This window comes from Zootoca vivipara, chromosome 3, assembly GCF_965207765.1.
Source record: "Zootoca vivipara chromosome 3, rZooViv2.hap1.1, whole genome shotgun sequence".
NCBI lineage: Eukaryota > Metazoa > Chordata > Lepidosauria > Squamata > Lacertidae > Zootoca > Zootoca vivipara.
This window is the reverse complement of record NC_142586.1, coordinates 62,961,532-62,986,798: the sequence shown is the minus strand read 5'-3', so window position 1 is coordinate 62,986,798 and position 25,267 is coordinate 62,961,532. Positions and strand designations below refer to the sequence as shown.

The following is a 25,267-nucleotide window of genomic DNA, read 5'->3' as shown; positions in this document are numbered from 1 at the left end:
CAGCTGAAATCAGTTAGAAGAAAACCCAGAGCCATCTGGTAACCTTGAGGATACACCTGCTGTTAGCCTAAACCTCAACAGAGAACTGGCAAGGCAATCAATGTAAAATCCCTCACTTGCAGACTACCATATTCCCACCCAATCAATAAAACCGAGTCTAATGTTGCACTCTGCCACATGTATTGGGCCAATGACATCTTGGGACAGCCTCATGGTGGTGATGCTGATCATGACGTCCTGAGCTGCCCCCAACCTGGTGTCCTTTGCATGGATATTGACATATTCCTGTGCTAAGAACATGAGGCTCCTAAACACCATATCTACCGTAAGACCATATTGATCAACTCAGATAGGGAGACTGCTGGGCAGCAGGGGGTTGGCAGTACACCAGCAGAATCCTTCATCTGTCCCACTTACCCAACACAATTTGCAAACACCCTAGACATGTATTTGTCTAGACAGGGAGACTGGAAAGAGAAACTAACACACACACACACACACACACACACACACACACACACACACACAACCTTCTGAGTTCACTCTGATGCTGGTTTGGATTATGACATTAAAGGAACAGAGAAATTGTGGTCACTTTATTGCTATGAAATATTTGCTCCTAGCTCTTTGAGTTGCACACTGTCAGTGACAGGAAAGAGTTTAAGCAGGAAATACAACTATTTCTGATAGCAGATGAATTGACTTGATCTGCTAAGTACACAACTTTTGCTTAACATAGTTGCTTAAATTAGTTTACATGTTTGTGGTTCCTTCGAGCCATCTTCCAAAGAAAGAATCAGCTATCTCCCAAATAAAGAATTGGTTACTGATACAACAATTTCAGACTTTGAGGAGAGCACTATGAATGGAAATATACCTATTTGGATCCCAATGTCAGGGGAAGGAAATTAATTTTTGGAATGTTACTGTCAAAGTTGGAGGTCATGGCATTTGCACAGCAGCACCGCCTTAGAAGTGGAAGGGATGATGGGATAACCTGCACATACAGTATTGTGCAGAACAGGTCACATGGCAATGCATTCAGCCCAGAAGACGAAAATGTTATTGCAGGGCTAGCAAGGGGTCATGTGTGGGAACTGCTGAGAAACAAACTATCACAACCTGAGTTCAAAGTACTACCGAAATACTGTGCTCCCATGACAATTTTTGCCTTGTGCCCCTCAAGTTTTTTTTCAGTATGAGAGGTGTTGTGTCGTGGCTTAAGAAGTCCAGATACACATCTTCAAGAGAACAGTTCTTTATTCAGGGCAAAACAGGACTAGGGATTGGGGTAAAGGGAAGCTGTATTTATAGGAACAAGGCTTGGGTGAAGAAGGATACATTTAGGCAGGAACCAATAACACACTAACTTTCCGGCGGAACGCAATCATGCTGAGGATTGTGTTTGTCCCCTTTAAACAGACAAATGGACAGTTCTCCCGCCAGATTACAGAATATTTGAATTAATACACAACAAGAGGGACCTTCCAAAGTGCAGTTTTTGATGTGGCACAGCAGGCTGCTTCTGTTCAGAAAAGAGAAGAAGTCTAAAATTGTACCCAGCTCTTTGGATCCTGGCCCATATTACCAGAGCAAAAGTACAGAATTACAATGTGATATATATATTTGGAGTACACTTTTCATACCCTTTTCTAGTATGATTATTTCATCTACCATATCCACTGTGTTTGAAGTAAAGTCTTTTGTTAAACGTTTTGTGGCTATTGTTTAGCTGAGCCCAAATAGGAGGCAGGGCAAAGTAAGACTTGCTAATATTTCATTCAAAAGGGTTTCAGATTTAGAACTAGCCAGGCCATTTCCCCTTTAAAGTTTTGTTATTATTCTACAGTGGCCTTCAAGTGGAAACATATGCTTATTTAACTGTCATATCACATAGCATCAATTGCAATTTTTTATGAAAGCGATTTTACTGGGCAAAACCTGCATTATGAGACTTTGAAAGTTATACTTGTTGCACCAAGTTTAACTTGCAGGATTAGACTTCTGTACCTCTGATTATAGTTGATTGATGTAGAAATGTCAGCAACGCTGCAATTTGAGGGTCCTAAATCACATATTAATAGTGTAATACTAGAAACGTTTACTCAGAATTAAATCCCATTTAGTGGAATGGGAAGTTCTTTCCAATGTTATGGGTTTGCAGAGCGCAAGGATCCCTAAAATTCCTGGGTGCCAGATTCTCCTCATAATTTCTAAAATTAGTAAATGTGGGGTTTGAGCAATGGATTTAGCAAGGCCTTAATAAAAGCCCGTTTCCTCAGCAGATTGCCTTAGAGAGGTGCTTTGAAAGAACAAAGGTGATGACAGGGTCAGCATCAGACAAGAAGGGGGGGGGGAGAAGTTCCTCCTCAGGCTGCGTGTTACTTAGGAAAAGGCAATAGAAGATTTGAGAGGGGAAAGTGGCAAGGGTAACTGGGTGTGTGGTGTCACCACAGGAAAAAAGTGTCTTTTGCAAGAGGCTTTTCAAACAGAGGTTGTCAAGGGCACACTGGGGATGATGTAATGGATGGAGGAGTTGTGTTTGGCAAGGGGTTCTGGGGGAAAGGAGCAGGAAGTGGAGGAGGAAGTCTCCATGAAGGGATTGAAGGGCGGCAGCCATATTGGCTGGCTGGAGCGGGCTGTTACAGAGGCATGGGGATGGTGCCTAGGATGCATCTGAGTCCAGTGCTGTGCTGCTGGGAAGGACAAGCCCCACTTGTGAATGCTGTGAATGGCCTCTCCATCTGAACTCAGGTGTAAATATGCATAAATAAACATTATTTAGAAGACACTGCAGACTCTCCGGGTGAGCACCTGAAATCATGCTACAACTCAGCAGAGATTGTGGGTGGCGTGGAACTCTAGATAGGTAAGTACTTGGTATAAGGCTGCGCATACACAAAGCCATTTGCAGCACAGAAATTAAGTTTTCCTCAATCCTGAATTGCTGGTGTTCATCCTGAACATGGTGCTTTCAATCTAGATCCATCTGCCATCCACACAGGTGGCTATGCTTACTTGAAAGTTTTTTCCTTGAGTAGGTTATCCATGCCTTCCTCCTCCCCTCCTGCACATGCCCCAGGTGAATGAAGAAAGAAGTAGTGATGGCGATGTTAGTGTGTATACCCACCCAGAACGTAATAGGGCAGCTGTGGACACTCTGTTTTAATCTGTTTTCAAATGGACATACTGCAGGGTAATGCAGAATCAATCTGAAGCAAATTTATATTCTTTAAATGAAACCGGTTTCTCAAGCACTTTTCAGTGGCAAAAAATATGCAATAGAACTAGACTGTGCATAGAATAAAATGCTGTGTGTATGCAACCTAAGTAACTTTCCATCTTATTAGAGATGCCAGTTTACAAAACATCAATAAACACAAGCAAAGTTCATATGTACTTATTGTACCCCAACCAGCATGAGCATATAATGTTAAAAAAAATAAATTAAAAATTATTTTTTTATGCACAGGTTCAAAATCTTTTGATAGTTAAAATCTGTGAGACATTGCAAAAACTGCCAGCTCTTTTGAAACCATTTATAAAGGCCCGTCCATCAGATAGCACTGTTTGTGTGCCTGGCTGTTGTCAACCTCTAGGTGTGGTAGTGTATCTTCCGGTAACATGCACATCTGCAACTAGGAAAGGATGAAAGTTCTATGGAAGTGGGGCAAGGCAGACCTGTGGGGAGGAAAGAGAACAGATCAGACACAAAGTACTTTTCCAACTATGCAGTATGCTACTAGTATTTGGGTCCCCCCCCCAGTGTTTTGTTTCAACAATGGTTAGGAAACATTGAAAAAATATTTGGAATAGCACAAATAAAACACAAACTTACTTGCACAGAACTAAGTTTACAGCTATATGTCTAGAAAGAGCAATGGAATAATTTAGAGCAATTTTGGACACTATCAAGTGACACATTATTTTTTAGATTTTAATACTGTGGGTTTTGACCCAAATGCAGTAAAATATATTCTCTTAACTTGGATGTACCATGCAAAGTGCCATCAGGACCAGACACTATAAACTAGGATTGGCATATAATTTCAGGAGAAGAGATTGTAATAGAGACGGTATTGTTGCCTACTTTTATGAGGAGAATGAAGTGTTATAAACGCTGAAGATCCTTTCAACTAGAACCAAACATACTTCAAAAATATTCCCAACTTTTTGATATGCCATAATCAATGTAAGAATTCTTTATTGGCAAAAAGAATGTTTTTTCTGCATGTTACCTATTTACCCCAATATTAGATCCATACGTGCTTTAAAATCAGATGATTAATGTAATGTGCAGCTAGCAATTGCAGATTTAATGAGCGCATTTCCCACATGTTATGAATTATGCCACCTCTTTTCAGCAAGGAGTTGTTTTGTTACTTTATCGGTGTGACATCTGTATGACATCTGTTTCATTTTGGCACCAGAGGCTCCTGCTATCTACTCAAATACTCAACCAGAGAAAGTTCTATGAATAAATCCCAAACTCCCTTCCACCTACCCTTGAACTTGCCCAATTTAAAATGCAAATTAAGAAAACTAAGAGAAGCACCCCCTGTTACTCTAGCATATGCTGTTGCCCAGTGTGGGATCTTTGAGGATGAGAAAGTGCAATTTTTCAAAACCACTCAATGAGTCAATTGCCAGGGGTTCCTAACTGAGCATGAAAACCTGTAACTCCATTAAGATGGGGAAAACAGCGGGTCTGGCTGGGTCACTAGGATGTCTGTGAGAAGAGAAGATGGAATGGGGAAAGACAATTACTCCCAGCAACAAATCTGCTGCTGCATAGGCTACATACACATCAGTGGCTTAAAATGCAGCAAGGCCCCCCCCCCCCGTGTTTCATATGGCATTTGCACACTATTCTACACACTCACCAGAGAGGGGTTGGGGATGCCTTCACCCAATGCACATTAACTGTTTGGTTTTCATGCACCTACACCCCCCTCCTAATCATTAAGCTGCTATCTGTGGCTGGCACTGTCATCAATATATGTGCAAAGGCTGTCTCAAACATACACACCTCAGTTAAAATGCAGCATGAATGTGGCCGAAGTTTTACTTCCTGATTGAAGTTGATTTGAGAGAAAATGTTTCAAGCAGTGGTATTTCTCAAGAAACTACAGGATAGTTCTGCATTGTGGGCAACGTTAGGTGTACATGGATTCAAAAAGCCGGAGGTGGGAGTGCATTGGTGCCAGAGTAAATGGTAATGTGTACAGAGCCATTTCCCTGTGTGGAGAGGAAAGACTTGAAAGCCAATTTAGCTGGGAAGAGAGGTGCCCAATTCTGTGTTGGTTGAATGAAGAAATATTGAAAGGAGAATTCCTGGATGCTAAGAGGCAAGTTTGGGGCAAGAATTATTTGGTGAGAGAACTCCAGCAGAAATTAAAAATCACAAAATAGGCAGCAAAGTAAGCCGTAGATAGTCTGTTAGACCTTTAAAATATGCTCTTTACAGTGAATTCCAAAGTTTCCCTCTTACCCAGCATAGAAAAAGACCACAAATTTGGTAAATAAAAAAAATGATTTACAGTACTTACAAACTCTTCAAAGGTCAAGTTTATGCGCTTCAGAAAGTTGCACAGGCAGTAAAACTTAATTACAAAGTGTTGAAAGTTCCAAAATTATTGGTACAGTGGTACCTTGGTTTACGAACTTAATCCGTTCTGGAAGTCTGTTCTTAAACCAAAGCGTTCTGAAACCAAGGCATGCGTTCCCATAGCAGAGAGGAACTCAATTGGAATACACTCAATAGATGGAATACACTCAACAGAAAGCGGAACATGTTCTTATTCCATGGCAAAGTTCACAAACCAAAACACCTACTTACGGGTTTGCAGCGTTATTGATCAAAGTTGTTCATAAACTAAGCTGTTCTTAAACCAAGGTACCACTGTATAGGAATTCAATAGTGACCTGTGCTGAGCCTCACAGGACAGCTTATTCTGTGGTATTAACCCCTTCATGCATTAATTAGACTTAAACATACTGGTTATATGAGACTTGTTACCCCACATTCTGAAGATCGATCCACATCCTAGTCTTCCCACTCCAACCTAGGTCAAGTCCACATGCTACCTGGGCTGTTTCAAAACGGTGACACAAACTCAGACACCACCTCTTATTTGGACCTTGCCCTTCACAGTTCTGTTAGTGCTCATGGATGTCCTGAACACCTAAAATATTTTTCACAGGGAGAGAGACAGAGAGACAAAAAGAGATAGGGATTCATTCTCCCTCCCTCCCTCCCCCCCCTCTCTCTCACACACACACCATGGTAACAACCAGCTACTAAACTTTTGATGGTGGGGAAAAACAACTTTTATTTCAGAAATCTAACCTGACCCCATCCAATGTTCATAGGAGAAGAAAGAACACTCCGCTTCAGCTGCCGGTTGCCCTGGGACTTGAGAGCAGAAGAAAAGCACCCTGTGGCTTCTGCCATCAGCCAGGTGACTGGGTTGTTTGTGCTTAGGGTTTGTGCATATGGATCTGTGTGTATTTATTACAATCTATTGTAAGCTGCTCTGAGGATCATTCAGTCAAAAGGGTGGAGGAGATACGGAATCTTCTAAATTAGTAAAATAAAATAATCTGAACATATGGAAAGCTTAGTGACCACTGCTGTATGAGAAGAGATAAAGCCCCCAAGAGCTAGAAGAACCCAGTGTTTTAATGTGAGGAAAGGCTTCAGCGCCATCATCGTTATCTTTATGGTAGTGATGTTTGTTTTTTTAAAGGAGGTGGGTGTGGGTGCAGAGCAAAATCAATCCTTGCTCCAAAAGCAAGGGAAATAATTGGAGAGTAAGTTACATTTGTGTATTGTAGGAGCTGATTCTGAGTCTCCAACAGGTTCAGGCCATAGGAACATTGCTAAATATAGCAACCACTTTACTGAATGATGAGCCAACAGTTTTGCAAGATAATAGAAATACAGCTAGCTTCCTTTTTGCCATCCAAAATTATTGCCTGTAATGTACAAAATGTATCTCATTCATTATCTTGTCTCTCGGAGCCCTTGGCTCGGTCTGCTTGTTCTACTTGCTACAGTTACAAGAACTAAGTAAATTTAAATCCCAGGGATCATGAACATACACAGTTAAAGGATCACATCATTGTCTTTTTGGGGTGTGGGGTAGCGTTGTGATGGTGGTGAAAGCTGGACTTCCTCCAAAGGGCACTTCTACATATCTTGCTACAAAGAAATGTGGAGCCTTAACTAATTTCAGCATTCACTTCTGCTAAATTATTTATGAAGCTTTCCATGCAGGCTCTGGCTTTTTTAAAAAGCCACACACACACCTAATGCTCTATGTTAGGTTCCATATGACAATAAAGGACTGATTCTGCACCCAGTGTCCAACTAGTACAGTAGTTTAAAACTCAGTAACTGATGTTTAAGCCAAGCATTTTTTATATTCAGAGAGACCAGAATGGGAATTTCTGCCATGTACAGAGCTACTTAATCATGTTCATTAATGATGAGAATGCTTAATGTTTTCACATAAGCAGCTGAAACAACATTAGAAACATTTAATAAAAATGCAGCCAGCCACTCCTATCAAAAACCCAGACACCTCAAGTATAAAACAATGAAGATTAAAAAAGAGAGAAAGTCTCTCTGTTTTGCAACTGCAGAGTCAGCATTATACTGTACATCTATTGATACTGTTTGCTGGGGGAATCTTCAGCCTGAGCTTTGTGAAAGTGAAAATACAGAAAGGTAAAATAGATGGTTTGATAGTTTCTCTTTTTTTTTGGAAAAATTACAGTGGACCAAATGCATCTCAGACTTTTAAAAGTGGGGCCAACCTGTAAACTTATCCAGTCCTTTTGGGGCCAATTTTAATCTAACGCTCTGCACATTGCTGGCTTAAAATGCAGCTAAGTTCTTCTTTGTCTCAGTTTGGATCAAAGCTGGTTTAGGGAGAACACTGTTTCATAAGAAATAACAGAATAGATACAGGATAGATACGGATTGTGGTTAACATCATGCAAAACCAGCTGTGGGGAGCACGCTGTACGCAGACTAAATGGGAGCGTGTACACAGCCTGACACCACCTTTCAAGCCATACCTTCACTCTCTACAATACGAAGCACAAGAATATCACACCAGTAGTTAGCTATGAATCTTTTATTTTTCTGTATAAATATAGATATAGGCAACATGTATTTGAGTGGAATTAAAGCATAATTAGGGAGGGAGGGAGGGAGACTTTAAGTCATCACACTAACGCATCACATCACACTGACAAGAATGGTGTGCTTTGAGCCTCATAAAAGGAAAGGAAATAAGTCCCTCAAAATGTGTGTGTGTGTGTGTGTGTGTGTGTGTGTGTGTGTAGGGGGAATCCTTGTGCAACCCACCCAGAAACACATTGGTACCCTTGGTTTGAGAAGCTCTGCAGGAGGCAAAGTAAAGAGCAAAACACACAGGTTTTTGGAAATTAGAGAACAAATAACTTCACTGATCAGTGGGTTGTCAAAATCAACAGTCGCAGAAACAGGGGATATAGAGGGAGACTTGTCACTCAGTTCTATCCAAACCAAGAAAGGGAATTTTGTAGATTTTTGTTTGGGTACTACATTTTAAAAATAATAATAGTTCAATGATTGGGGAGTTTTAATAAGGGTCGGTATAGACATGATGTGCGATATCCATGCATCAAGAATCTCCCACATTAAAAAAGTTAAAAGGAGCCAGAAGGGAAAACCATGGTGCCAAGGGAGGAGTTTTCAGAGGTTTTAGCACAATCCTATGCATGTTTATCTACTGGAGCTTATATAGGTTATGTAGAATTATAGGCAAAAATAATTGACCACCTGAAAGATAGAGGTACCATTACGATTTCCCTGGCTAAACAAATACTGTAGTTGATTTGGGAGAGGGCAATTTATATTGGGAAAACCGTGCAGCCCCAAACTGACCCTTGCCTAAGGTTACCAGATTTTTTTCAAAGAATCTGGGGACACTTAAAAAAAAGAGGGGAAAAAGTTATTAAAAGGAAAGTTATTTTAAAAAATAATTAAGATGTACTGGTAATATCTTCTCTTCTGTCTCTTCTGTCACGCAGCCTTCCTCTGGGCCCTGGCCTGCTCTCTTGTAGTGCTAGCCACCGTGGAGTAGGGTTGGGTCGGGCCTGGGGTCCTCCCAGTGCTCTCCTACCTTTCTTTCTCAGCAGCGGCAGCAGTGGCGCAGCAAGGTCAGGGCTCCCCTCTTTTTTCTCCTTCCTCTTTCTCTGTCTTCCTTCTCCTCCTTCTCCCTGTGTCAGCTCCGGGGCTTTCCTGGCCGCGGAGCGCCGCTGGGCAGTTGGGTGGGTGGCCAGGTGCTTTCGCTCCTGGCGCGATTTGGCTCACGGGTGGGTGTGTGGTGGTCAGCGGTTCCCCCAGTTGATGCGCCAAGTATCCCCGGTTCCCCCTTGGCAGTGGTGATGGCAGCCAGCCTGGTAGTGCAGTTGGCTCTGGCTAGCTTCAGGAGCTGCTCACTGCCGTGGCGCCCACCATTTTGCCTCGCCAGAAGTACCCATATGATGTGCCTTGTGCCGTTGAATCAATCATACAACATTCATTCCCTACTAATAAATCTGCAACACTTAAAATATAAATCCGGGACATTCAATGAAATCCGGGGACAATCCGGGGACGGATTTTGTCTGGGGACAGATTTGTAAATCCGGGGACTGTCCCCAGGAAACAGGGACGTCTGGTAACTATACCCTTACCCCCATACACACATACATTCCAGTGGCTGCTTTTAACTTTTAAAAACAATAATAAGATCCTGATCTCATAGGTCCCAAAGCTCACCTCGTTGCACTCTTAATAGAGCTTCCAAACCTTCACTATTTTTGCATGAGATTCAGTCACATCCTGGCAAATTCAGGCTGCAGAATTAAAGTTGAATTGGAGCTCTTGCAAAGCAAACCTATTTTTCCCAAAGATCAGACTTCTTGTGTTGAGGAAAGTGACCAGAAAACCTACTGGAAAGTGTGGGACAGCACTTGCTTTGATGCAATGTGGTCCTTTTTGTTAAAGGGTTTGGCTGGAAGCAACCTAATAAATGGGGTCCACACATCCCTATGTTGCTGCTGGTATTTGCTTGAGGAAAAAGGTCCAAAAAATCTAGACAGAATAAGAACCTCTCAGGCTATCTTTATTCACATATTGGCTGCTGCTCTTCTAATGAAAAACTGATGTAAAATGAAAACTATTCACACACATTATATGCACATATAGAAATTGTGTGCAATCTTTATATTTGAGCCTTTATGCTTCATGTTTTATTTTAAAATGTGATCTTTTTAATATGGGCCTTGTGATTTATCACACTTTTCCAAGCAAGCATAAGCAATTACTATTTTAAAAAATCCTGCAGGAATGGTAACACAATTCTCCTGTTCATTATCTACAAATCCCATTAAAAAGTACCCCAAACAAGCCAAAGGAGACTCACAAATCATGAAGGGTTGCCATGGGGAGGATAAGAATCTCTTCTTCTCCTTACATGGCATAGTCAGGAGAAGAGATAAAAGTTCAAATGGCAACTCAAATGAGTTTGTCTTGACGTTAGGAAGAATTTTTTTACTATATAAGTAATGCTGAACATTGAAACAGGTTGCCTAAAAATGCAGTGGCTTCTACAACACTGGAGGCCTTTCAGAATAGTTAAACTATATATTACACTGAATGCATATCTGAATCTAATGTTGCAGGTTAAAAAAAATGCAAATAGCATCAGCTGAGGTGGGTTGATAATTAATAGGATCAGAGTAGATGTGGAAAGGAAAAAGTCCTCCCTGTCCTCTACTGCTGAGGAAAACATCTCTTCTTGTTTTGAAGGGAGATTCCCTCATTGGTGTCGGTTTAAACTGCATAGGTCAGGGGTTCCCAACAAAATTTTCTCGAGGACCCCTCATCGAGCCGCTATTGTGACAAGGACCCCCATTAATTCCTAATCCTAAAATTAAAAAGTGAGAGCTAAATTAAGAGTCTTTTTATATTTTATATTTATACGTTTTTTTACAGTTACAACAGAGTACTCCATCAGTATACAGTTAGTTTTAATTTTCAGTTCTTAATGAGATGAACCACTTTTTAACCAACGGTCCATTTTTAACTACGCGAACTGTAGCTTCCGCGAAAAACAACGCTTTGTTTACAAGAGGCAGCGCGCGCCAGGGAGGAGGGAGGGGAATGGAGAAGACAGGGTACCTGCGCAGTAGCGCACAAATGAAGCCGACGCACACAAAGCATCTTGGGGAAGTGAGCGTTAGTAGAATGCGCGCGCTGCCTCTTTGCAAAACAGTAGCGTTTGTAAAGCGCCACCTAACGGCATACAGCAGAACTACTGCCTCTATCTCATTCTAGTTTTGCGCTAGACTCTGCTCATGCAGGAAGCGGCCAAAACAAAAAATCTGTTATCATACAAAATATATTTAATATATTTTTTATTCTAATAGCATCTTGCGGACCCCTCTGGCATAGCTCGCGGACCCCTGGGGGTCCCCGGACCACCTGTTGGGAACCACTGGCATAGGTAAAGGTAAAGGGACCCCTTGACCATTAGGTCCAGTCGCGGACGACTCTGGGGTTGCGGTGCTCATCTTACTTTACTGGCCGAGGGAGCTGGTGTACAGCTTCCGGGTCATGTGGCCAGCATGATTAAGCCACCTCTGGCGAACCAGAGCAGCGCACAGAAACACCGTTTACCTTCCCGCTGGAGCGGTACCTATTTATCTACTTGCACTTTGACATGCTTTTGAACTGCTAGGTTGGCAGGAGCTGGGAACGAACAACGGGAGCTCACCCCGTCGAGGGGATTCGAACCGCCGACCTTCTGATCGGCAAGCCCTAGGCTCAGTGGTTTAACCCACAGCGCCACCCATGTCCCCAAAAAGAAAGAAAGAAAGAAAGAAAGAAAGAAGCAGCGCTAATATCTTACATTAATAAAAGCAATTCATACACTACAATGCAGCCAAGCAAACACAAGATGCAGACAGAAGACACACCTTTCCACAGCCCTAAATGTGCACAGTGTGATACTGCAAAGCTGATTCTCTAAAGCTGCACGATAAATCTGAACAGTGAATTAGAAAGCAATTGCTCGGAAACATAAAGTCTTGCAAAATGTTATAGAATGTTTCCAATGTGCAGACCTGGAGTTTAATGATCTGTTTGTATAATCCCTTTATGCCGTAAAGCAACAGACCCTCCATAATTCTAATAGCTTGTCAATTACCTGTTGTTTTTAAATGCAGTGGGTGGGAGAATAATCTAGAAACTTGAATCAATGGTGCTTCCACAGTGGTTGAATGGAGCTATAAATCATACAAAAATTAAGCAACAGTTTCTAGGATAATACTCCAAATTTACCTTGCATTTATTTCCATGATTGTAACATGATTTCCCATGTCAATAATATCTTATCTTGGTAAGAAACAGCAGCTCAGTTTGATTGCCTCTGCTTCCATATACAAGATGTGGATGCAAACTGAACTTAATGTTGTTCAATAGCATTCTGGGAGACATAATTTATGGCATTATAATCAAATCATAGAGTTGTAGAGTTGGAAAGGGCAACAAGAGTCATTTAGTGCAACCCCCTGCAATGCAGGAATATTTTGCCCAACGTGGGGCTTGAACACATGACCCTGAAATTAGGAGTCTCATGCTCTACTGCAGGGGTCAGCAAACTTTTGCCGCAGGGGGCCGGTCCACTGTCCCTCAGACCTTGTATAGGGCTGGACTATCTATCTATCTATCTATCTATCTATCTATCTATCTATCTATCTATCTATCTATCTCGAATTCCTATGCACACTGTGAGGGGGGCAAGTAGTCCTCCTCCCCACCCACCCCCAGCCGCCTTCTTGGTTTGCCACCTGCCTCATTCGCCAAAGGGTGGTGACGTGAAACGGGCTTCCTCCCCGCCTAGAGAAAGAAGGCGCTGCACTTACCTTCCCAGGGGCTGCTGCCATCACCACCACCATCACTGCTTCTGCTTCTCATGAAGCAGGTAGGCAGAGTGAGCTCGTCTGCTCTGCTCTCTAGCCCACAGGAGCACCAGGGTGCTGGTGGCGGCGGGAGGAAGAGGCCGAGCAGCGGTGGCTCTGCCAATCAAATGCCACTGAGGTAAGCCAGACGTGGCATTTGATTGGCAGAGACATCCCCACGCCGTGCTGAGGTAAACCAGGTGTGCCGTTTGATTGGCAGAGCCGCCACCGCTCGACCTCCTCCTCCCGTTGCCATCGCCAGGAGTCTCGGCTTTGTGGCTGGTTCCGGCTTCACGGCGCAGACCGGATTTAGGAGTCAGATGGCCTGATCTGGCCCGGGGACTTTAGTTTGCCGACCCCTGCTCTATCTGAGCTATCCCAGGAAACCCTGGCATTGAGTATACAGTATATTGCTAATCAACCAACAACCTATGTCCATTAACTGTTTTTAAGAGTTTAGCAGAAAACCTAAATCTTTCACCCACCACATGTTATTCTTCTATTCAACTTGCAGCTTTATGTACAACATTAACTTCTTCTCCTTCACAAGTATGGCATTATCTTGTCCAGCAGTGGATTTATAAGTATGTATGTATACCGGTAGTATACTGTTGAGGAGGCCCCAGGTTATTAGTATATGCTGTTAACTGAGAGCATATCTCTGAAACCTGACTACAGAAAATGAATTGCCATTGTTGAATTCCAGCATTTTAGTTTGTTTCCACTCTTCATTTATTCTGCTCCTCATTTAAAGTCAGTGGATGGAGCTCCATAAGAGTGGGAGTCACAAAACCAGTATCCGTGAAGGCCTTCGCTGGTACTCTCAAACAGACATTTTATGTAACCTAAGTTATTGAGTATTATTTTTAGCCCAAAAAGGGGGGGAATATTTGCGCCATCCCAGACTGTCAGTGTTTTCCGTTTTAGTCTGAAGGGATGAGTATGGATATACGTAGTAGGACTCCCTCTATACGATGGTTCAATGTGTTTTTAAGGCAGCCCAGTTTAGGGAAGCTTTTAATGTTTAATAGATTTTGCATTTTAATGTTCTGTTGGAAGCCGCCCAGAGTGGCTGGGGAAACCCAGCCAGATGGGCGGGGTATAAATAAAAATTATTATTATTATTATTATTGCGTGGACAGGCGGAGTCCCCCCAAACCCCCTGACGACTCGCTGAGCGGAATAAAGACGCATAACAACATGCTATGGGATTCAAATTGGCCACAACTTTATTAAGATTCAGATGTAGGGAGACCTTGGCTCAGGCATTGGGCGTTATCCTTCCCAGTTCCCAGCCAGGGTTCTGGGAGGCTTCGGGGTTACCCACATGTATGGGGGTTGGGGCTGGCTCTGGAGAACATATATTCAAGCAGAGAGAGCCCGCTCCCTGTTCGCCGCCGCTGGAAGGGGGAAGTGATGACGCCTATTGGCATGGTCAAGGCATCCCCCAATACCCCACTCTTGTTGCCGCAAAGGGGGTGAGGTCTCCGCCTCATGCCCCTCCCTCTAGGAAAATCGCCAAAGAATTCCACCCAAGGCCTGACACCGCCAAAGTTGGGACGTATTGCTACAGGAAAGGTGAAACCTGCCAATGCAGGAAAATTCATTTCCGACCCTTCAACAGTGAAGGCCTTGACGTAGCAGCGCCTGTGAACCTGTAGAGAAAAGGTTAACCTGCAAAAGAACATGAATGAAGGGTGTGGAGGGTGGGAGAAGTTATGGAACCGACTGGTGCTTGGAGGTAAGATTCCAATTCTCTTGTGTGAGCCGGACAGTCCCTCCCCTTACCTGGCCATCCCCTGGCAACACCTCCCCAGGCAGGATTGGACGCTGGGCTTGGGTAGGCGGAGACCACTGGCATCCTACCTGGAAAGGCGATGCCAGCCCCGAACTACTAGGGAGTCGCCTCTGGGATCAGGGGGCTGCGCGTGTCCACGCAAAAGTCACCCCCCATTGATGTGGGGAGCAGTTATTATTATTATTATTATTATTATTATTATTATTATTATTATTATTATTATTATTTAAAAATGCATTTTCAGTCATAGCTAGCTAGCTTGCTAGGTCTTTCATCTAGATACCCCAAGCTATTTAAGTAACAGTTTTTGCTTTCCACATAGGATAGAAAAATGTGTAACACAATAGCAGAACCCAAAATATCACAAATTATTTTTGCTGTTGAAATCTGGTAATTGTAATGTTGAAAATCTTCAGGTAATGAAATGCACATGTACGCTTTAGAATAAATCCAAAATAATCTGTGTCACATTAGAATTATCTCACTGATAAGATCACCTTTTCAAACCTTAACTCACACAGCATGCAATGTCTGGATTTAACCACACAATGTTATGCAGGTCACTCATAAAAATTTCACTAGAGGGTCCATCTGTACAGGGACCTCCCTGTTCTGTACTCATCTGTGCTATCGGTACTGACTGTCAACAGGCCAAACTAGGTCTTTTGAAATTCTGCAAAGCTCCTTGGCCACATATATCTCAACTACAAATCATTACATGTAAAAGTGTTAAGTTTTTCTCTTGATATTATTAAAATCCTAATAATGTTGGCCTTGCGGGCAGACGATATATTTTGCATTCATTACTCTCTCACTTAGCTCTACTTGGCCTGTGTTATCAAGGTTGTTTTGTGCACAGGGTGGGTTTGTTCACATTTTAACATGTTTAATTCTTATTCTTTTTACTCCACTCTGCAGCCAAAAAGGCTTACATAAGATCTTTTTAAAAGCAAGACAGTCCCTCCCTGCAGGCTGCTTTCTAAAAGTCTCAACACAAAAGGGATTGAGAGGAGGGGGAAGGGGAGGGAAACAATCAGATTCTCATAGTAACCAGTTGTAGTTTACCCCTCGCAGAGCTATAGTTCCCAGTACACTTACCATATTACAGTACAGTGGCCAGTGTCTTTGGGGCACGGTAGCGGAGATGTGCTTTAAATGCATGGTGTGTATGCACCTTAGGCAGACAGCAGCTTCAGGTAACAAATGCTAAAGGGGGACAATGGGGAAGTGTTGGATGGTAGAGCTGTGAGTGCCATCATGTGGTTTACTCTGTGCACCCTAAAGTTGCCTGTTCCCCATTATGTGGTGGATACTGTGTTGTCACCAGTACTGAAGTTACACTTTCAGTCCATTTGTCTTCTGTACGTGGAATGGGGTTGGGCATCATGTCACCTCTTGCTTCAGGCAGCAAAATGTTTGATTGGCAGTGGATCTCTAGAGTGTCAGGCAAAAGACTCAGCACTTGATAACTGATCCTTCTCACTATCTAGCAACTCTTCTGCCAACTGCCTCTGGGAGAATGACTCAGCCAAAAGTACTTGGAAGGGTGGACGAGGTAAAGCCTTTTTAATTGGAGATGCTGGAAACTTAACCTGGTCATTCAGAAATGTAACTATGATATTTAGAGGCGAAGTTGCTTACAGAGAATTAAGAAGTTGGCAAAAATAATAAGCGTTATTGAATGGGCAGGATAATGCCTGAAGAGTAGAGCATCAACAATAAAATGTAGATGCACTGCCAAATTACAAAAGAGGGTTAGTAAATCTAGGTCTTTATGATACTCTAAGGGAGCCCAGATTTATTGGGTAGGTGATGGATGTTCCATGATAAGTCAAACATTTGGTACAAACTGAAACAAGAGCTAATGGAATTTCCCAAGGATATCTTCCATTGGAGAGGTGAAAACCAACAGCAAAGCTTTTAGACAGACGGTAATTTCATGGCAGTCACAGAAATCACGAGAAAATACAGAAATAGATTGAGTCTGGGAATTTCAGAATTAGATTCAGTCAGGAGAGATTAAAAAATAAGGCTGGAAGGTAAATTAGATATGATATCACACACACACACTGAAATGTTGGTGTTTTAAACCATACGATTATTTAGGCTTGTGGAAAGATTGACCAACACATGGAGGAAAAGCAGGAGAATATATGCCTTAAAGACTTTTGCTAGGGATCACTTTACAGATGCTGAATAATTAACTTGTTCTCAGACTCCTACACATGTCATGAGGTACGCTGAGCCTGTGGAATTGCTTGCCAAGTCCTTAAGGCAATCACACTTCATGACACTCCCAGGGAAGATGCCAGATGCTGAAGGAATGTTCTGAAGTTCCTATTTCAGCCTATACAAATTTTTCAAATAGTTCTAACTACAGATTTAGGCTGCCAATGTTCATTTATGTACACCATGCAATATAAGCCATGAACCAAATTAGAAATTTCAGATCTTTCTGCTCTTGGAAGTAAAATATAGAATAAAATGTAACCCCCCCCCAATTGCTCTGCTGATTCTTAAATGAAACCACAAGTGTAGCAAATACAAAACAATCCTTCAATTATTATAGAGCATCAACAAGTGTTGATGAGTAGTTTAGAGGGATTTTGATGTTCAGTAAGGTATTTGAGCTTAGCAAAGAAAATAAACAGAGCTTTTATTAACTGCCTTGTGAGTGGGCTAGAAGCACACATTCAATTTGTAGGCAAGGTTAATGATCTTCCTCCATACCAAGTGATTAGTGCCTGCTGCATCATTTTTAAAAAAAGCCCAGCTGATGCTCCATGGGTATTACCGTATATCCCAAATGTCTGAGACATATTTGGGTACTTAGGGTGAGTGGTCATAAGGTAAGCCTACAGAAAGTCCATTATACAACTTATAGAGCCAGAAAGGACTTTGTTCCAGTATCTAACATTTAGTTTAATGAGAGTTACTCTCAACTAATTGCGTATAAGATTGTACTTTGTAGTTGATTTGGCCAACTGTTCCATCTCTTGGCTATTATATTTTGATGGTTACTACTTTCTGTTCAAAATCCCACAAAGCCTTTCTATAAGCACTTGTGACCATAGCTGTCAAGTTTTCCCTTTTCTCGCGCGGAAGCCTATTCAGCATAAGGGAATTTCCCTTTTAAAAAGGGATAACTTGGCAGCTATGCTTGTGACTGAGAACAAATGAAAAGGTCTGCTAGTGTAAGAAGAAAGGGGTGCTTGATCAAGAGGCAGATACAGAAAGGGTTTTTATATTAGGTATATTTTCTTTCATTTTTCTGAGAGAGGCAAATGGACCTTAGTGGCAGCATTACCCATGTATAAAAGGAACTAAAAATAAATACTATTGGGAACCTTGACATACATTCAGATGCAAAGCCTAAGATGTGAAAACTTAAGTGTCATCATTCAGATTCCATCTGTGTTCTAGTTTACATCTGTTGTATTTATAGGAAATCACTGAAAATTCAAAATATTTGTTTGCTTATATATGCAAACTAAAATAAGAATAAAATGAAAATATATCCTTAGTTGTGACATAATCAAAATGACCGACCTTTCTTTGCTAGGTTCTCTAATAGCACATAAATAAAGAACCGACTGTATAGGAACATACACAAATAGAAAAAATGGGTTCAGGCCGGCATACAAAGACACAATATATGGCAAGCAAAGTACAACGAATGTATTCGTCACAATGTACCCGCTATTACAAGGTATACATTACATGCACACGGTATTCCAGACCCATCAAAATGAGTATAGTATTACAATTAATGATATGTTTTCATTATCTTTGACACAAGGGAGATGGCAGAGCAGCTGTAGCAAACAGGGCTGGAGCCTGGTGATCCCAGTTTCCAAGAGAAACTTCTTATTCAGCTGACAATATAAAAGAAAATGGTAGCAACCCAAGCCAAGCAATATAGTGTAAACTTTTCCAGACCGTGAGCAGGCTGACTCACCCTGTGAAGTTAACAAGGTCGCACATTGGGTACAAGCAGAGGCAACTGCTGTGTGCTGGCTAGCAGAAAACAGAGGAAGCCCACTATGGGACATTTATGAGTAGAGACTGTGAAACACTGAGGGTTTCTTAAAGAGGTACTACAAGAAACAGCCCAAATTAAAAGAAGTATTCAACCTATGGGGTGTAATTGTATTAAGAAGATGTATAAACTTAATTTCTTGTCTCAAGAGTACCTTCTCAGTATTAATTCTGTTGTATGGGTCCTTGTCCTGTAGTATGAAGACTTTCTTTTAATTTCTTTCTTTTTTTAAAACCAGGGGAGGGAAACAAACTGTGTGAATATTCAGTTTTGCTTAAAAAAAAAAGTAAATCATTAAGCTGACTCAAATAATAGCCTGGAAAGAAGAAGCACACCTTCCAAGAGTAGCACCAGGACATCAAGGGGTAAATAAAACAAGGAAATAGTTGCTGGCATATTTTTAAGCTAGGGAAAATGCTTTTTCAGCCTGAGGGACTTTCCAGGTAACCCTCCAAGGGCACTTTGCTTGTAGTGGGTGGGGCTAGAAGCAAAAGTGAGTGGAGCAACACATGGAAATTTTACCTTTATACCCACACACCACTCTCTCTATCCGCCATCCTGGCAGGCAAGAGGCATTATCAGAGTTCAAGGACAAGGTCCAGCCAGGCAAAAACGTTTGAGGCAGAAACAGGTCTAGTGAGTTGTATGGCCTGGGGAGAGTTCCAGGGGCCAGATAGACAGGTGTCGGGGTGCCAGCTTGGCCCAGCGACTGTGGGTGCCCGGGGCCGTGGGGGCCATGCAGCGTACATGGCCCTGGCACTGAAATTTGTGGGTGCCCAGCCCCTTCATGGGGAATTTGGTGGGTGCTTGGGCACCTAGGGCCCCAGGGAGTTGGCACCTTGACAGGCATAGAGGGACGCATTTGGCTTCCAGGCCGGAGGTTCCCTCCTGCCTTAAATGAAGAGCTTTATAGACTAAGGAAGTAGTAAGACAGCAGCATTAAAAATGCATGTACCTTTTCATCAAGTCTTCTTTTTTCTAGTTAGCAGTTAACTGTTCAATTTTTCTCCCCCATGTCATATTTGAACGTGAAATATTCCCTGGAATCTTTCACTGCAATATAAATAGATATTCAGCTTTAGCAAAATAGCCAGTAGCTGTAGTGCAGAAAGTCTATTATTTGAAATTTAGATAAACCCCCAAAGCAAAAATAACTGTGAGGATTTAACCAAGGAGGAATTGGAATCTGACAATTTAGCCAATCAAAACTCCTGACTGTTGACATTAGGAAAAGACTTGCATATCCTGTTCTGCAACATGCTTGTCTAATGCAAATGGATCCATTCATAAAAACCGTTTTCATGCTGCTTGCTGTTGCACTGCATGGAAAATAACATGTTGCAAGACAATGTGCTGTAAATAGTACCTCCTCACCGCTTAATGTTTACAAAACTTTTTTTTGTCTAGAAACTTTGCATTCTTTGCCAGACCCTTGTAAAACTGATACAGTGTGTGTAGTTCTCACTCTCTATCTCCTTAATTTTAAAGAGAGGATGCCACTCAAACTTAAGGGGGAATGGCTGGGCTATAGAAGAAAGTAGCTTTACATCTGTTTCCCTTCAAACATTTTCTGCCCCCACTTCCCTGTTCTTTGAGTGGCATTAATTCCACTTGGCACCCACTTCCTACCCACAAAGGGGGGGGGGGAGAAAGTGAGGAGGTGAATCTGAGTGAGGACGACACAAAGTGTTCCACTCTGTGATTCGGAGTTCCAGTATGTGCAATTTTACACCAAGGTCACCAGTACGCTACAAAGCAAAAGTTCAAGTATATACTTGGCTCTGCTCCCCTCCCCCACTTAAAAAAGAATTTTGCAAAATTGAATTATTATAGAAAAGAATTATGGTCTCACTGTTTGTGTTAGCCAATCTGATTAAACCTGCATAAGAGAAAATCCACACAAGTGACTTTTCTTACTGAGGGAGAGCCATTTTCTCATAATGTCACCATATCAGATTTTGTAGGAGATGGATGAAAAGGAAATGTTGGCAGAATAGAAATCCTATTAAAAAATATCATTGCACATGCAAGTCAGTACTGCCAGGCATGGAAAACTGGAGAGCCATTTCTGTTGACTCTGAATTGTGATCCGCTTCTGGAGGCAGTTGCTGTATGATAGCTGTGTGTCGTGTGCTTCAGCATGTGAGCATTTAACTGCAAGCTACATCCTTTTGCTTGTAACCAAAATCCAACAGCTCTTTTTTTTTGGGGGGGGAGCTGCTTTGGCAAGGGGAAGATTTAGAGCAAAAAGCAACAAGGAGTAGCAGGGCTCAGGGCTGGCTCTATCATGAAGCAAAATGAGGCAACTGACAAATTTGCACCCCCAGGCCCCTTATCTCTCTGGTCCACACAACCACGCACCCATTCAAGACATTTAAACACACGTAGTCTCATGGGCCACCCTGCCCAGAACGCCTCTCTCTGAAGGACACCCGGCTCTTGCTCATTGCCAGACAGCAGGGAAAGAAAGCCAGAGACTGAGGCCCAGGCATGGCTGGTGCAATTGACAAGTAAACTGGGGGAGGGGTTGTGGAGAGGTAGCTATGCTGAGAGTGCTTATTCCTTTCCCCTTCAACCACATTTCTGTTCCCAATTGGACCTATGTGCATTCAGCATAACAGTGACCCAGAGCCTAAAGGTAAAGGGACCCCTGACCATTAGGTCCAGTTGTGACCGACTCTGGAGTTGCGGCACTCATCTCACTTTATTGGCCGAGGGAGCTGGTGTACAGCTTCCAGGTCATGTGGCCAGCATGACAAAGCCGCTTCTGGCGAACCAGAGCAGCACACGGAAACGCTGTTTACCTTCCCGCTATAGTGGTGCCTATTTATCTACTTGCACTTTGATGTGCTTTCGATCTGCTACGTTGGTAGGAGCTGGGACCGAGCAACAGGAGCTCACCCCGTCGCAGGGATTCGAACTGCCGACCTTCTGATCAGCAAGCCCTAGGCCAGGCATCCCCAAACTGCAGACCTCCAGATGTTTTGGCCTACGACTGCCATGATTCCCTAGCTAACAGGACCAGTGGTCAGGGATGATGGGAATTGTAGTCCAAAACATCTGGAGGGCCGAAGTCTGGGGATGCCTGCCCTAGGCTCTGTGGTTTAACCCACAGCGCCACCTGCAGCCCGGCCCAGAGCCTACATGAACACAAATCATGCACATGATAAAGGAATCCACTTTTGCAGACTTTCTTCTTCTGCAGGTTCATCTTCACCACACATTCAAAGCACTATTATAAGAAGAGTTTGGATTTGATATCCCGCTTTATCACTACCCGAAGGAGTCTCAAAGCGGCTAACATTCTTCTGTCCCTTACTCCCCCACAACAAACACTCTGTGAGGTGAGTGGGGCTGAGAGACTTCAGAGAAGTTTGACTAGCCCAAGGTCACCCAGCAGCTGCATGTGGAGGAGCGGAGACGCGAACCTGGTTCCCCAGATTATGAGTCTACCGTTCTTAACCACTACACCACACTGGCTCCCCAGTGTTATAAGACTTTAAACAGCCATGGCTTTCCCCCAATGAATCCTGGGAACTGTATTTTGTTAATGGTGCAGGGACCCCTATTCCCCTTGCAAAACTACAATTCCCAGAGTTCCCTGGAAAGTGGGCTGTTCGTTACCACTCTGGGAAGTCATCATGCTGATGCTATGCTTACTGTGCTTGGGTAGAAAATAGGAGGAGGGTGGCCTGATCCTGCTCTTCCACATACATTTTCCACTGCGTACATGTAGATAACATTTTACAGCACTTCTCTTTTGGGCGATGGCCTTTGTGTTTCTAAACATTCAAGCTTATGGTCAAGTGTAAGTTCCACAGTAAAATGTTAAAGTAGTTATACCAAAATGTAACTTCAGTATACAGTGAGTAGGTAGTTGGGTTTACACACACAGTTGTGGGCTTCAGCATGCCGTAGCCCACTATGCACATCTGAACGAGTTATTAGTGCTAATTTTAAGCAATGCAATTCTAAGCAACGCTGTATCTAGGTACAGGCCTGCCTGTATTTTGAGGCATACCACACAAATTCAATCTCAAATTGCATGTGTGAATTCATCTACATATGCTACATAGTTTGGGTGGCTTTCAGATATGTTTTACTCAGAGTAAACCCATTGGAATTAATAAATCTAACCCATGCTCATTCATTTCATTTCATTTCATTACTCCTCTGAGTAAAACTTAGTTGAATACCACCCCTTGTTTGGAGTTCTCTAATGAATGGAGGGGAATCTTGTCTTGATAACCCTAAAGTGTTTCTAATCTGTTGCTTACCGGTACTTCACAACCCTGACAAGAGTGACAGAGTTTACTTGCTAAGAATAACTTCTTTTCTTTTTAGGTCAAAGGGAACTCTAAAGAGATTTGAACTTCCTTTGGGCATCCTAAAACCAAGGGAGTGGGGAACAGAGCCCTGGCTCAGTGTGAAATAAATAAATAAATAAATAGTAAACTCTGTCTAAGATGCCAATCAGATTAATGCAGTCCCTTTCATGTAAAATAATGGCAGGGTTCTGAACCTTGTTTTGAGGAAAGCAGATAACTGTAGATAAGATCAGAAAGCTCTGGCATTCAGTCAAAACAGGCAAGAGGGAGCTGAACTAAGGAATGTGCTGTGCCTGGGGAAAGCACCCTGCAAGCTAAACAGTCTAGGACACGCCTCTTCTCCGGGCATAAGCTTCATGGGTGGTACAGCTCACAAGCATCAGGAACTTGGGAAAGAAGCCTTGAGCTTTGCTTTTGAAATATTTTCTTCCCCTTTCCCTTCTGCACCCCTCTTCCACTTTGCTCCATTTCCTTAGGACAGCTCTACTTACACACTGAGTAGACAACAGAGCATATGTTTGAACTAATGTAATATTCACAAGTGCAACTTAATTATTTTCCTCAATATGTTTTCTTTAAGAAAGCCTTTATATCCCCCCCTTTTCCAAAATGTTCAAGGCAGGATACGAGCATTTTAGGAACACACACACATACACAGTTTTAAATTAGTAACTCTAAGGCTAAAGCAATTGTTACTGTCATCATTATTGTAGCAATTCATAATACCTAAATGTGTTTAATTCTTACTAAGTCCCTTGGAACTCAGTTTGAATACTTACAAGTTCTGATTTTGGAGATTGCATTGAAGAGTCTAAACTAGAGATAGTTGATCCATGGCCTGTGGGTCACATGTAGCCCCCAATATTTTTGTCTGTGAAACCTCTAAGACCCCCCCAAATTCATAATTGTATATACATATACACATACATATACACGTGTACTGCTCCTATGAGTCTCCTGCCATAATACCATAATACCAAAAGTTTCAGTCACTTTCATTTGGGTTTCCAGAGGACTTTGGTTAACTGACACTTGGAATTCCAGATGTACATAGAAAATCAGCAACCACATACCAGAGACTTCATCACTACTTAATCCTCATAATGGAAAAGCAGCTCGGAAATGAAGAGCTTACTAAGCTTTTGAAATATATTTAGACAGTTCTCGTGGTGCAAGCAGCTATTGCCAATCATGCACAGAGGGTATGATAGGCTAAACTACATCCTGTGTTCCTGTTAAGCGGGTGTGTCTGTGTGCCTATGTGTACAAACCCCCCCTGCATTGGCCTAGATGAGTAAGATGTTGCTGAACCTTGTCCTGGACATCGTGCTATGCTTCCTTCTTCCTTATTAGAATATTTACAACATAATCAGAAAGGGTAGTGACTAGCCATGTAAAATACCTTGCAATCACATGGACACCTCAGTTAAATAGTGAACTCAGTGTGAAAAAGGTGCAGAAGGTAAATTCCATGCTAGCAATTATAAGGAATGTAATAAAATTGCCAGAATACAAGTATGGCCATTATACAGGTCTATGATCTGGCCATACTTACATTCTAAGCTACTGTTCTCAGGATTCTTTGAGGAAAGCCATGTGCTTTAATTGTGTGTTGTGTTGTGACAACATCTACATTAAAGCATCAATTAATAGATGCTCTAAGGCAGAGCAGAATGGGGAATCTGCAGCCATCCAGGTGTTGTTGGACTTCAACTCCCATCAGACTCAGCCAGCATTACAAATATAGTCACATCTGATCACAGCTTTCCTATCCTTGTTCTGAGACAACACATACAGTATTGATTCCTCCTATACTCAGACCAACCTCCTCAGAAAGGGGAATAATTTTTAAATTTAAAGATTTTTTTCCACCTAGAACCTATTGCCCTCTTCACCTTTTTTTGTGTCTCAGGGCAGGGTCCTGGTTTATGTCTTCTGTTTCTGCCTCCCCTTCCCCCTCCCCCTGCTGCTCTCTCTCTAGACTCTGCAATTTTCCCTCACTATCAAACTTCTTCCCAATGTGACTTCTCAGAAAATATAGAAAAAGCTTGATGGTGAATTGCTTATTCTTTCTCTTTCTTTCTTTCTTTTTCTTTCTTT

At 42.3% G+C, this 25,267-nt stretch overlaps 1 protein-coding gene across 1 annotated transcript in view; it reads right to left on the bottom strand.

Moving 5' to 3' along the window:
• Nucleotides 1-3,573: 3,573 nt before the first annotated feature.
• Nucleotides 3,574-25,267, bottom strand: part of UST (uronyl 2-sulfotransferase) — a 165,390-nt gene continuing 143,696 nt past the window's right edge. Inside the window, exons 9-10 of the transcript XR_015948989.1 lie at nt 19,795-19,892; nt 3,574-3,681 (exon numbers count right to left, since the gene is read on the bottom strand). The gene's annotated coding sequence lies outside the window, so the exon portion shown is untranslated. The remainder of the gene's footprint in view (nt 3,682-19,794; nt 19,893-25,267) is intronic.